This window comes from Girardinichthys multiradiatus, chromosome 2, assembly GCF_021462225.1.
Source record: "Girardinichthys multiradiatus isolate DD_20200921_A chromosome 2, DD_fGirMul_XY1, whole genome shotgun sequence".
Classification (NCBI taxonomy): Eukaryota; Metazoa; Chordata; class Actinopteri; order Cyprinodontiformes; family Goodeidae; genus Girardinichthys; species Girardinichthys multiradiatus.
Window position 1 is genome coordinate 15,618,738 of NC_061795.1, and position 12,815 is coordinate 15,631,552.

At 42.0% G+C, this 12,815-nt stretch overlaps 1 protein-coding gene across 2 annotated transcripts in view; it reads left to right on the plus strand.

The window, feature by feature from the left end:
- The window catches only part of peak1 (pseudopodium-enriched atypical kinase 1), a 111,557-nt gene that overhangs the window by 15,753 nt on the left and 82,989 nt on the right, over positions 1-12,815 (plus strand). The window contains exon 2 of one of the 2 annotated variants that reach the window (XM_047351208.1): positions 12,493-12,596. The gene's annotated coding sequence lies outside the window, so the exon portion shown is untranslated. The remainder of the gene's footprint in view (positions 1-12,492; positions 12,597-12,815) is intronic. The other variant, XM_047351199.1, reaches the window with a different exon arrangement.

Consider the following 12,815-nt stretch of genomic DNA (forward strand, 5'->3'; position numbering starts at 1 on the left):
CCCTAAGCTATAACCCATCCAACATTCAATACTCGTACTCGTACTCGTCGTCTTCTGCTTCATCCGGGACCAGGTTGCGGGGGCAACAGACTCAGCAGAGACACCCAGACGTCCCTCTCCCCAGACACCTCCTCCAGCTCTTCCGGGGGCTGCCCAAGGCGTTCCCAGGCCAGCCGAGAGACATAGTCCTTTCAGCGTGTCCTGGGCTGTCCCCTGGGTCTCCTCCCGGTGGGACGTGCCTGGAATACCTCCCGAGGAAGGCGTCCAGGAGGCATCCTGTATAGATGCTCGAGCCACCTCAACTGGCTCTCCTAGATGTGGAGGAGCAGCGGCTCTACTCCAAGCCCCTCCCGGATCGCCGAGGTCCTCGCCCTATCTCTAAGGGAGTGCCTGGCCACCCTACGGAAGAAGCTCATTTCAGCCGCTTGTATCCGGGATCTCGTTCCTTTGGTCATGACCCAAAGTTCATGGCCATAGGTGAAGGTAGGAACGTAGACCGACCGGTAAATCGAGAGCTTTGCTTTTCGGCTCAGCTCTCTCTTCACCACAATGGACTGGCACAGCGCCCCCATTACTGCGGCAATCAAAACCTCACTATTTAATAAGAAATTATCTCTTCGCACACACCAATAATATTTTAGCAAGTTGAGCAGCATATGCTAATTTATTGTTATTGCATAAGCAAAGATTTGGCTCAGTGTAGAGGTGTTGGAGTAGAGGTCACTCATCTTAATGAGAGCAGTATTCTTCAGAGGGAGCTTTACTTGGTATTTTGAGATGTAAAACCAACATAGGTCAAGTATTTTAGAAAAATAATAGTATATAGACATACTATATAGTCTCATTAATATTTAGATCATATACTATGCTAAATTAAATAAATATTGCACAGAGAAAATTGTAGCATGCAGCTCCGTTTTGTCTTTAATATAATAGACCAACACAAATGCCGTAGTTGTAAAGAGAAAGGGAATTGATACATTGCTCTCAATTTTTCTAGTTGGTTTCAGACCCTTTTACTCTATCTCTAAATATAGTCCAGTGCAACCAACGGCCTTTAAAAATCACCTGAATTAGTAAATGGAGTCCACTTGTGTGTAATCCGATGTCAGTAGAAATTCAGCTGCTCTCTGTTGACCTTAAAGGTTTTGTAGAAAACATTAGTGGACTACAGCATCTTGAAGACCAAGGAACACACCTAACTGCTCAGGGTAAATGGTAAATCGACTGCACTTAAACAGCTAAATGGTAACTCTGGAGGAGTTACAGATATCCACAGCTCAGATGTGAGAGTCTGTTAACAGGACGACTATTAGTTGTGCACGTCAAATCTGGCCTTTAGAGTGGCAAGAAGAAACCCCTTGGTGAATGAAAGCCAAAGGAAGTCGGATTTAAAGTTTGCCTCATGCCATCTAAGGGCAAATAATAATAACTATCTGGAAGAAGTTGCTCTGGTCAGATGGGACCCAAAAGTGATCTTTTTGGCCTATATGCAGAGCGCTGCATGGCCGAAAACCAACACACCATGTCCAAGGTTAAACATGGTGGTGGCAACATGCTGCGTGGATGATTTTCTTCAGCAGGAGCAGGGATGCTGTTCAATGCCAGCAGGACAACCCTAAACATACAGCCAGAGCTACAATGGAATAGTTCAGATGACTGCATATTTACTTGTGAGAATGGCCCAGTCAAAGTTCACATCCAAATCAATTCACAGTTTGGTAAGATCTAAAAATATCCATCCAACCTGACTGAGCTTGAACTGTTACCAAAAATAATGGTAAAAAATATCTCAAAGCTGGTATCGATACGCTCCAGAAGAGTGTCTATATCAGCTTTGTGTCTATTTACAAACCATGTATCCTTTTTCTTTTGCTTCATAAGTTATGTTCTTCTTTGTGTTGGTCTAAAACAAAATGCCACTATAATAAACTGAAGTTTGTGGTTGTAATTGGGGAAAATGTTAAGAAGTTAAATTGGCATGATTAATCTTATCTGCTAAGTAGTGGGCTGCTTTGAAATCTGTGCTGCAAAGGAATGCTAAACACAAACAAAGAGACATCTTGTTGGTTTTTGTCCCGATGCCCTTTCTCTGTTTGATTGAGAAAACTGCTGCAGTTCTCGGTTACTTTAGTCTCTGGAGCTTGGTGAGTCTGCAGACCTGCAATTAGTGCTGACCATAAACAACCAGAATCACACTGAGCGCTGCCACGGGTGGCTGCCCTCACCACGACAATCTGGAGTTTCCCTTTTGTCCGCGAATGCGTCAGATGTAGAACCAGCTGTCCACCCTGGGATTTAAACTGTGCGCTACTAAGGGCACTGAAAGAAAGTTGGGAAGTTGGTGGCGAAATCTGGAGGGATAAAATGTATACAAGCCACTGAGGGAAGTAATAGGAATCGTATGTTGTAACGACTGTGGCTATAAAAGGGTTTTGCTCAGAGACAACATCCAGGAGATGTCACACTCCTCTTCTGTCCACCAGAATCATTTTTAAATATATGCCCTCTGAACATGATGCAAGACCTTGTCTCTACGATCACATCTGATGCTTTTTCTGCCCTGGCTTCAGATGCATTGTAATGACATCATGATTAATGCGCCATTCAACCTAACTCTCCTTTATTTGAAGTTTTATGTTCGTTCCTTCACAATAATTAGAGCTATTCAATCACTTGCCAGAGCCTACTTTGTGAACAAGATTTCTGAGTTGCGACATAATCTTTAGATACATGGTCACTGGGTTATGTTGTGATTGGCTAGGAATGGATGTATTAAGTGTTTCTCTTTTCCAGATTATCACATTGCTCTAAATTAAAATCTCTAACTAGATTTGAGCTGTTAATTAGTCTTCTTTAAGTGTAAATAATCAATTTCCAGGCTCTTGTAATTGTTTTGCTGATGTTTCTGTTGTCTAGGGAACAAAATCCTGAAAATCACTGTGGATCAACTAGCTGCTCCTCCCGAGGGCTTCCCATCCCTTTTTAGATGGGGTCCATATTTAGATGCATACCACAGTGGGACAAACGTGCATTTAAACCAGAAAGTAAAATGTTCAATGCAACTCTCTATATTGTTCTTGCAATAATCCAATTTGAAGACATAAACATTTGAGAACACAGAGAAGTAATGTTTCTATTTGGTTAATAGTTGGTTCCAAATATGTAACGGGAAGGAATACAGGGTTCCTACGCTTTATGGAGATATTTGGAATTTAATCCATGCTTCTTTTTTGGTTTGGATCACAATGGAAAAATAAAATTAATTATAGAAGAACATTTTTATTTTCACATTTGATCCTTTTCCCATTTAAGTAAATCTTAAATCCATTCGTCTGTCTGTCCATTCAGTTTTCTGAGGGTTCCAGAATACAATCCTGCAATCACTGTCGAACTTTAATCAGTCAAAGTGAGTAAATTAAATTTCTTACCTGGGATTAGTACACGGTGTGGCTTTAAATGCCCTTTTAAATCAAATTCTTTTGCTTTGACTCATCTTATATGAAGAGAATCTCTTTGTGTTTCCAGTCAAATCCTGTAATATCAAATGTGGTTTTGGGGTTAGTATAATACAAAGTCTTTGATCCAGGTTCTGTTAAGCTTGACCTGCCACACATGCACAGTGCCCAAAGCTCACTTTGACAGCAGGTAAAATCTTAACACCCAATTACTGTGTGTTGCCAGGTTGATTCAGTCCTGCTCATGTCCAAGCTTTATACGTAAAAGATGTCTACTATATCATTGTAACAACAGTCTGTGAATCTTGGAGTCCTTGAGCCGAATCAATGGTTGCAAATGGTGCTGGGGTGCAGTAAAACAGTTTGCATTACAGTAGCTTGCTTAACTGGCAAAAACAGACACAAGGAAATGTTTTTCTTCTTTTCTATTCGAAAACAAGAAACAATTGTGGTGCTATTCCAATTAGAGCAGGAGGAAGGAAGTGGCCAGCTCTAAAACCAAAAGTAAAGTAAATCCCAGGGGAGCCTTGGCCAGGATTAGTTTTTGAATTCATACTCGAGGGCACTTTAGACCTGTTACTGCACTTTAACCTAAAAGCATTTTAACTTTGTTGTCTCCATCTCTATCAAATTACGTGGGTAATGAAGCCTGAGCTTCAGAAATGTGAGGATTACATCTATGGATTAATGTCTGCCTTCGTGTTCACTTTGATGTTATTTATCTTGGATTGTTTTTGGAATGGAAAAAAAGAGATAAAAGTAAAATGAGATGAGATGAGGGTATTGATCCATGAAAATAAAATGAACAAATATACAGAATCTCAAAAATCCAGACAACTGAGTGATGCACCGTCTGAAAACAGGGTGCCGACACGACCCACAAAACATAATCTGCATTTCTTATAATGAAAAGAACATTTTGAAACCAAATATGAACAATCTAAACAAATGGTTACATGTCAGACAGAATTCCCAAATTGTTTTTTTTTTCCTTCATTATACTCATGCAAATGTATTCTTATTGTTACCATTGCTTTTAGAAATATATTTAAAGCTTAAAGAATTACTCCATAAATTCACCCCCCTCTAGCTAAAACACAGTGTTGATTAAGATCATTACTGGAGATCTTTTGAATATAAAGATTCATTTTAAGGTCATAAATACTTTTCTTTAAAAACAAACATTTCATTACAGCTAACAAAATATGTCTTTAGCAGTTATACATAATTTCAGTTGAAAGAACTGTATACTATAATAAATCCTGAGTTAATGGAGCTCACACTTTATACATAAATTCTATCGACTTTCATTTTTAATTTCATATAATTTGTATGTGATCTCCAAATGTTTTACTCTCTACATTACTCAGGAAAACTTGATTTCAGACACTCTTTCTATTTTAACATAAGTTATCATAGGTTTGCTTGTATAAGTAAAGTAAATAACAAATGAATACATTTCTTTTTACTCCCAGTCACTTTAGGAACACCAAACCAACTCTATCGTGTAGCTCTTCTCACATTGTTATCAGTAGCTCACATAAGTTCTTTCCTCAACAAAATCCATTTGTCATCTGCAAGCAGTTGTGCAACAATAATCTGGCTGGCTATCCACAACTATTTAGTGCCAAGGGGCAATTATTAATAAAGTTTGTGGCCCCATCTGATTATCAGCAGTTAATAGCCAAACAACTCTCAGCCTCTGTCATTTATTGTTTTATGAATCCTTGCCTGGTGAGGTGTGTTATTATAGAAAAATAGATGGAGTGAATTTGCACTATGGTGTTCTTAAACAGCAAGATCTGCACACATGTATACAGAATAAACACAAACAACACCAGAATTCTTTCACACAATACTTTAACTGTAAATTTAAATATGTGTGCCTAGAAACTCTATAACTAAGCAAGTAACCTTCAATTAAAATACAAAGCAAAAGGAACAGAACAAGAAAACTAATAACTCATCAACTAAAGAAGAATAATAGTAAAAAGTGAATAAGAAGAATGAAACTAAAACAATAATCATTAAGAAAACTAACAATGCAGTGATATCACAGTTTAGCATGATATGTGTATGTCAGACAATAAAAGTGTCTTGTCAGGAACTGGGGATGAGGAAAAACTTGCTCTAAAGCTACATTTTATAAATGTAAAAAAAAAACAGTCCACAATGCAAAGAAGCAGAAAAAAACCTTAATGGACAGTGGAAAGTGCTGTGTTTATCAGCCATCAAGGTGATGGGTTGAAGGGAGCTAAGGATTATCAAAATGGCCGGGAACAACGTGTGGAATAGTGAGAGGAGAGGACAAAATAAACTCACAATGCCAGACTACCAGTACTTTAAGCACTCAGAAAATACTGCTTGTCAAAGCTGACAGCCTCTGGTTAGCATCTATGGGCCTCCCCCGGCCCAAATAAATGGAAGCACAACAAACGCTGAACCGTTCTGATTGACGGTGAAGCAAGTGGGGTTCTGGTATGAAACGTAACAGCGACTCTAGTTAGCTGCTGGGGTGAGCAGTTGCTCTGGGACCACTTTGTCGATGTAATCTGAGACACATGTTGCTTCTTGGAGAATTTATGCTCAGATTCTCTTTTGCAGAAGCTCAGCCAGCCAGGTTCAGTCAGCTAGTCTTATATTATTTTTTTGACTGTTTTTGTTGCTGGATACACAGACAGCAACTTAACTTGGGCTCCAAGTTTTCTGTGAAGATACAGTGATTTAGTCCGCCAGCAAGATCAAGACTTTCACGCGCAAAGGTCTCCTGTCCAGCTGGTGATGGCTATAAAAGAGAAAGAACCCTGCTCTGGGCTGACATTTGTACAAATTTTCGGCTTTGGCAGTCCAGTTTAAACAATGTTGTCGCCATTCTCCATGTGGCTGGGGTGAGTTTCCAACTCTGTACAAACGGTAGCAGTTTAGAACCTTTACAAAGATCATTAATATACAAAAGAAACAACAGTGGTCCCATCACTGTACCTTGAGGAGCCCCAAATAAAACTTTCAGTAGCTATGATTCTCTATTGTTTATTTTAACATATTTCTAAATTACCATTTAACATTTTTAACAGTGCTACCTCAGAATCAGAATCAGAAAAGCTTTATTTCCAAGTATGTTTTTGGACATACAAGGAATTTGTTTTGGCATAGTCGGTGCAATACAATACAAATTAAGCTGTATAAACATATCTACAATATAATATAAATATATGTGCACAGTTTTAAGTGAGTGAGAGTAAATGTAGAGCAGTATAAGATGCAAGAGCAGTACAACAGTGCAGGTGATCAGTGTGCAAGTATGGCAGTGCAAGTAAAGCAGGAGTCCAAGCTAAGCGTTAATGTAACGCATAGAGTTGCAGGTTACAGGTGTCCTGTCAGCAAAAAAGGGGGTGTGTGGGGGAAAAGGAGAGTGTGAGGGTGGTTTCCGGGCTTTGTTAACCAGGCTGGTGGCAGATGGGATAAAACTGTTCTTGTGGTGTGAGGGTTTGGTCCGGCTGGACCGCAGCATCCTGCCAGAGGGGAGAGTTTCAAAGAGTCTGTGACCGGGGTGGGAGGGATCAGCCAGAATCTTCCCTGTCCGCTTCAGGGTCCTGGAGGTGTACAGTTCCTGGGGCGACAGTAGACTGCAGCCAATCACCTTCGCAGCAGACCGAATGACACGCTGCAGCCTGCCCTTATCCTTGGCTGTAGCAGCGGCGTACCAGATGGTGATGGAGGAGGTGAGGATGGACTCAATGATGGCTGTGTAGAAGTGCACCATCATAGTCTTTGGCAGGTTGAATTTCTTCAGCTGCCGCAGGAAGAACATCCTCTGCTGGGCTTTCTTGATGAGGGAGCTGATGTTTGGCTCCCACTTGAGGTCCCGGGAGATGATGGTTCCCAGGAAGCGGAAAGATTCCACAATGTCAATTGTGGAGTCATAGAGGGTGATGGGGGCACATGGGGCTGGATTCTGCCTGAAGTCCACAACCATCTCCACTGTCTTTAGAGCGTTGAGCTCAAGGTTGTTCTGGCTGCACCTGTCCAACAGATGGTCCACCTCCCATCTGTACGCGGACTCGTCACCATCAGAGATGAGTCCGATCAGAGTGGTGTCGTCCGCAAACTTCAGAAGCTGACAGACTGGTGACTGGAGGTGCAGCTGTTGGTGTACAGGGAGAAGAGCAGGGGAGAGAGAGCACAGCTTTGGGGGGAACTGGTGCTGATGGTCAGGGAGTCAGAGACATGCTTCCCCAGCCTCACGCGCTGCTTCCTGTCAGACAGAAAGTCAGTGATCCACCTGCAGGTGGAGTCGGGCACACTCAGCTGGGAGAGCTTCTCCTGGAGCAGAGCTGGGACAATGGTGTTGAAGGCAGAGCTGAAATCCACAAACAGGATCCTGGCATAGGTTCCTGTGGAGTCCAGGTGCTGGAGGATGAAGTGAAGGGCTATGTTGACTGCATCGTCTACAGACCTGTTGGCTCTGTAGGCAAACTGCAGGGGGTCCAGGAGGGGGTCGGTGATGTCTTTTAGGTGTGAGAGCACAAGGCGCTCAAAGGACTTCATCACCACAGAGTTCAGGGCGACGGGTCTGAAGTCATTAAGCCCTGTGGTCCTTGGCTTCTTGGGAACGGGGACGATGGTGGAGGACTTGAAGCAGGCTGGCACATGACATGTCTCCAGTGAGGTGTTAAAAATGTCTGTGAAGTGTGAAGACTGGAGACAGCTGATCAGCGCAGTGCTTCAGGCTGGCTGGTGAGACAGAATCCGGTCCAGCAGCTTTCCGGGGGTTCTGTCTCCTGAAGAGTTTGCTGAACGTCCCTCTCCTGGATGGAAAGAGCTGTCCCCGGCGTGGGTGGGGGGCTGGTGGGGGGGAACTTCAGGGTGGGGGTTGGAGGTGCCAAGGCCCCTCTTGAGGTTGGGGAGGTGGTGGATTGTGGCTGCAGCTGTTGGGGGGTGTCATGGGGGATGGTTGCAGGACTGTCCCTATGTCTTTCAAAGTGGCAGTAGAACTCGTTCAGGTCGTTGGCGAGTCGGCAGTCGTTGATGGAGTGGGGCGCTTTTGGCTTGTCGTTGATGATCTGCCTGAGCCCTTTCCAGACAGACTCAGAGTCGTTGACTGAGAACTGGTTTTGGAGCTTCTCAGAGTACAGTCGTTTGGCCTCTTTCACTGCCTTGCCAAACTTGTACTTCGTCTCTCTGTATATGTCTTTGTCCCCACTCCTGAAGGCCTCTTCCTTATCCAGTCTTAACCTTCTGAGTTTGGCTATGAACCAGGGTTTGTCGTTGTTGTAACTCACCCTGGTGCATGATGGTACACAGCTCTCCTCACAGAAGCTGATGTAGGAAGTCACAGCCTCTGAGTACTCGTCCAGACTGTTGGTAGTAGTCCTGAAAACATCCCAGTCTGTACAGCCTAAACACGCCTGGAGATTCTCCACAGCCTCACTGCTCCACTTCCTTGTCGTCCTCACAACAGGTTTGCAAAGCGTTAGTTTCTGCCTGTATGCAGGAATCAGGTGGACCATGATGTGGTCGGATTGGCCAAGTGCAGCACGTGGAACGGCATGATAAGCATTTCTGATGGTGGTGTAACAGTGATCCAGAATGTTGTCCTCTCTGGTCGGACATTTAATAAACTGTCTATATTTGGGGAGTTCGTGGGTGAGATTACCTTTGTTAAATTCGCCAGCGACGATAACTAAGGAGTCTGGGTTGGTCCGCTCCACACTCAGTATCTGGTCGGCGAGCATGCGCTGTGCGACCTGCACGTTAGCTTGCGGCGGGATGTAAACACAGACCAGGATGAACGAAGCAAACTCACGGGGGGAATAGAAAGGCTTACAGTTTATGATGAAGAATTCCAAGTCTGGAGAACAGTGCTGCTGAATCACTGTCACGTCGTTGCACCAACCACTGTTGAGATAGAAACAGATTCTTCCACCTTTCGCTTTGCCGGAGAGTTCCGTGTCTCTGTCCGCTCTGTAGAGCTGGAATCTTGCCAGCTGCAGCGCAGAGTCCGGTATTAATCCACACAGCCACGTCTCCGTGAAGCACAAAACTGCCGATGAATAAAAGTCCCTGTTTTTCCCCAACAGCAGTTGTAGTTCCTCAATTTTGTTGGGAAGTGAGCGCACGTTAGAGAGAAATATTCCAGGTAACGGTGTTCGTAGTCCACGCTGGCGAAGACGTACCAGCACCCCAGCCCGTTTCATTCTCTTCTGGCGTTTCACCGCGTGAGCAAAGGTGAGCGCACCTTTGACCAGGATGTCCAAAAATTCCATAGGAGTAGGCAGAAAAGTGGGAAATAACTCCTCTGGTGTAGTAGCCCTGATGTTCATGAGTTCTTCTCTGGTGAGAGAACTCCGGGTACCATCACAGAAGACCGTTTTAAAGCAAAAAACAAAACAAAACAATGCGCACCAACACGCCGAGGCGACCATCATAATCATAATCATACCTGTCTAACACCTTCAATTTATTCAGTAATTTCCTTAATATCCAGCACAGTTGTTTTTTATCACGTGTGCACTGTTGGGTTTGTGTACTATTTTTCACAAAGTATGTTGTTTTTTGTAATGAAATCCTTCAGTTGAACAAAAAATATTTTCCAAACACTTCCAAACAACAAAACAGGCTCATAGTGACTCATGTAATAGTCTGTCTCCTGTTTCATTTATTGGTATGACTTTAGCAACCATAATTTTTCAGAAAATATCTAACTGTCTACAAATGTATGCAATAGGTTTCTATTATCACTGTAATCAGTGTCATTAAAGCATATAGAAAAGAAGATTTTTACTAATAGAAACATTAAAAAAAGAAATGCTGGCATATAAACCAAAATGTTAACTTGTTTTCACAGACCCACTCTGTTCACCTTTTTCCACCCACTGGCCAGTGGAAACCAATATTTGTGTTGGATTATATGCTAAAAATGAAATCATGCTAACAAGTGTACCCTCTTTGAGCACATAATAAAAAAACGTTCAGTGTAAACAGCCTCCCTTCCTCCAGGCCCTTAACTCTAATAGTTTAGAACCACAAGCTAAACTCAACACTAACAATTCCTTATATAGCTTGTTTTCCTGCCTGTGAAACCAGGATGTCATGGCTGCAGGGATGAATTTAGGGGAGGGGAGAGGTTCGTGTCTAATTCCTGTTGACTCACTGCTTTTAATGAGAAGTGGGACGTGAAAGCGTTGTGGAGAATAGGTTGGAAATTGCTTGTTAGTCTGCTGGCATTATTAATTCACCCCGGCTCTTTGTCTTTCTGATGTGATTGTTATCATGCATCAAGAGGGAGCTGTGTTTATTTTGTTTTTATGCACGTTCTCAGCTCGGGTCCTCGAGGAGATGCGCTGACCACAAAGAAGTCACAATAATTATTTTATGTCTAGACTTGTCACATGATGTCAGAAAGATGTGGGATGATTCTCCAGCTTAGTATGCAAAGTCGTCTGTTTATTATGTGTTTATAGTCCATCTTAAACTTTAAAAATCTCAGTCTGTTCATCATTTGTGATGGGTGAAAAAGTATTATAGTTGCCGGCTATATTTATAAATATCACCCTCTGCTATAAACTTTATAAATATGGTTTAAATCAGTTGATGCATCAGTTCATTATTTTCCTTTGTACAAGTGATCATTAAATTTAAGGCTGGCCATCATACTGCCTGTTTATTTTTCTTCTGCATTGCTTGAGTTTACTTTTACTATCAGTGACTGCACAATTAACGTTTCTTACCTTGCTTTCAACCAGTAACAGTAGCTGCAGCCTGTTTTGCTTTTTATCCTTCTGAACTTTTTTATGTCAGAACTGATATAAAATGGAGCAACTTTACTGTACTCGGTCCAGCCTTCCTGTTATCTGCTGAATTCCTTGCCCTCTCTGATTGGAAAATAATCAGATTTTTTTTCACTGGTCAGGGCCGATCGCGCTCAAAATTGAAGCACTCTTGTCACTAGCTGATTCCTTGGTGCATTTTTATTCTAAACGCATGTAAATAATGATTGTTTATATTAATTTATAAAATGCAAAGTGAGTGAACAAAAGAAGAACCTAAATCAAATCAATACTTGGTGTCACCCTTTGACTTCAAAATAGCATCAATTCTTATAGGTACACTGGCAAAACATCAGTGATTTCGTAGGATTGTAGTCAGGTGTATGAACCACTTATTATACCAGACAAGTGCTAATGCTGATCAATGTCACATGTAGGTTGGAACACAGTCATTAACTGAAACAGAAACAACAGTGTAGGAGGCTTCAAACTGGGTGAGGAACCCTGTTTCCAAGGTGAGGTTGTGGAAGAAAGTTTCACAGGTCAAACACTATAGCAACACAGAGATCAGCAACAAGACACAAGGTAGTTATACTGCTACAGCAAGGTCTCTCCCAGACAAATATTGTATTTTTAAAGCAGACTGATGGTTCAAAATGTGTTGTTCTAGCTCTTTTGAAAATGCGCAAAAGAAATGGGCAACTTTGAGGATCGTAGACAGATTGGTCGGCCAAGGTAATAGAAACTGGGGTGCAGAAAATTGTCAGCAGGCGACAATTATTTGACTGTAGCAGAAGGCAGTTTGTTTGCTAAACAATACGATAAATGCCTTCCCCCCACATTGCAGCTCTAAACATGGTGCGACCACTAAATGGAATGATTTTTGCATTACAATTTTAAGGGCCGATCAAGCTGAAGATCGGTTCACTCCGTGTGTATCTACTAATATGCTGAAGTCGAGTTGTAAGCAAGTATGCGGCCAAATCTGTCAGAAAATGGCTGCAAATAAACTGCCCTGGTGGTGCAGAGTTCAGTGGTATTTGCATCATTTTGTTGTAATAATTTTGAAAATGTGCCTTTTATCAAGAAGAAAACAAGTTGTTGAACAGTTTTTGATCAGCCATATATTGTAAAACTTTCTGTTTTTTATTTTATGAATTTACCATCATGTAGTATGTGTATCAGAAGTTGGAGGACGCACAACTATTTCTTAGTGACATTAAGCGGATGTCTGCTATGTTATCTGTGGCTTTTCTGTTCTGCAGGGAAACTGACTGCAGCCAGAAATTGTGGAACTGCTTGAAGCAGTAAGGAGCTGAAACCCTCGGCGTAAGAAGATCGGAGGAAACAGGGAGCCATAGCCTGGTAGGTGAGCCAAGTCAGACTTTCTGTTGCTTTTTATTGTAGTCATATTCTGGGTTACACAATTATCACAGTGGGGCTGCCGTTTCCCCTTGTCGTGTAATCTCTTCAGGTATGACACTTTTACTTCCTTTTTTCTGCTGTACTTTAAAAATTACTTTTATCACTTCTTTTTCTTGGATTTTTGTTATAGATTTTTTACTCATTGTTCTTGGAGAGCTTTAGC